Raw genomic sequence first — 1,905 nt, forward strand, 5'->3', positions numbered from 1 at the left:
GCTCTTAAATATATGAACATGTATTTTTATATCTACATATACCCATAAACATGTGTATATATATATAAATATATATTCACATATTGTTCTGCTTTCTAAATATTGATTTATTTAATAGTTACTTCAAGCCTCTGGTTTAAGTGCACTTTTAAACATGAAGAAAAGGAAGTGAAAAGACATTTAACAAATTGCCCCAATTCACAGGGTTACTCAGTGGCCCAAGTGGGACCCGAACTCGGCCTAAGCCCAGGCTCCCCCTACTCCACCACCTTGCTTCTCCAAGTTCTCCCTAAGCAGCTGGCCCCAAGCCACACGGCTGGCAGAGCAGCTAGAATCTGAGCCCTGCCTGCCTGGCTTTTCCTTCCACATCACGCTGCTTTTCCAATATTCCTATTCTTTGAACTTCAACGTCACCTAAAAGTTTAGGGCTGAAAACACCCCGTAGAGATGATCTAACACCATTTCCTCATTCTGAGATCAGACATCTGATGCCCACAGTGGAGAAGGGACTTAGGGAGAGCCACCCAGGATCTCAGCTGAGGAACCGAGCCCCAAACCGATCTCGTCTTCACATTCGCCGCCTACCATCTATATTGGGATTTCTTCATAGCCGCTTTTGTAAATGCTTTCTGTGTGTAAAACTTGTTATCCATTATAAGATAGCAAGTGAGAAGCCAGCTCCAAGGGGGAAAAATGCATAATGACTTCATGAACTGAAAAGAGATAAACGAATACAAATTGCAGTCAGGCATTTTTTAAAAACACAGTGTTGGATATCCATGTAGTTTTCCAGCATAGTTACCCAGAAAATTGTGAGACAGAGCGCATTTACTTGCTTTATCCCAGCAGACATTAGCTCTTACAAGATCATCTACTCATATAAAAATTATGTGATAAAGTCCTACTATGTATCAAGAATTAAGCTAAGCTTTGAATTCATTTAGACCCAAACCCAAAGCAGTGTTGGAGGGTAGGGGGGAGGGTATAGCTCAGTGGTAGAGTGAATGCCTGGCATGCATGAGGTCCTGGGTTCAATCCCCAGTACTTTCACTAAAAGAATAAATAAATGTATATATTTAATTACCTTCCCCCTCAAAAAAAGCAAAAACCAACACAAATTTTGGGGGGAGGATATAGCTCAGTGGTAGAGTGCAAGCCTAGCATGCACGAGGTCCTGGATTCAATCCCTGATACTGCCATTAAGATGAATAAATAAATCAACCTAATTACCTACCCCCCCACCCAAAAAATAAACAAAATTTTAAAAACCAAAAAAAAAAGCAGTGTCAGTATCTCAAACTGCGACGTCTTTCATATCCATGAGTTCATAGAAGGGGCTCAATGTTTGTTGAGCGCATGAATGAGTGAGTGAGTGAATATGAGAAGGTTCTGTAGATTTATCCATGGCTGTGCAAACATCAGAACATATGATCAGTGACAGTCCCTTTGTACTCCTGTAAGAGACTTGTGAAAGGACAGCTGGGGTATATTTAATTATAAAAAATATTTCCAAAGTTTTCTGGAAATCTTAGCAACTAAGAGTATGCTATCGAACTCTGCTGCTTCTTGGATTACTACCTTTCACTGTTCTATTGGGGCATCCTTCCTGTGTGGCAAGAAATAAAAATTGAGGAGAAGCATAGAAAAGCTGCAGAGATTCCTTCGCCCAAGAAGGCAGAAATATAGTCATGCTCTTTCCTGTCACCCATGGTAGGTCTTCCTTAGAGTTAGCAAGGAAAGGAATTGTAGTAGTAGTTTTTAGGAAAATCAAAAAGTGAACTCAAAAAGATATGCAGAACTTTTACTACCTGACCTGAGCTTGGCTGGAGCCTTTCTTCACTATCATGAAAAGCAATTGCCTCTTGGAACTTTTCTTTAGCAACTGCCACTCTCCTGATATCTGCA

The 1,905-nt window shown here is 40.4% G+C and overlaps 1 non-coding gene across 1 annotated transcript; it reads left to right on the plus strand.

The window, feature by feature from the left end:
- The first annotated feature begins 978 nt into the window (after nucleotides 1–978).
- TRNAA-GGC (transfer RNA alanine (anticodon GGC)) lies at nucleotides 979–1,050 on the plus strand. Its single transcript has one exon. It is a non-coding gene; the product is annotated as a tRNA-Ala (tRNA).
- The last annotated feature ends 855 nt before the right edge of the window (nucleotides 1,051–1,905 follow it).

Source organism: Camelus dromedarius, chromosome 20 (assembly GCF_036321535.1).
Source record: "Camelus dromedarius isolate mCamDro1 chromosome 20, mCamDro1.pat, whole genome shotgun sequence".
NCBI classification, from domain to species: Eukaryota; Metazoa; Chordata; class Mammalia; order Artiodactyla; family Camelidae; genus Camelus; species Camelus dromedarius.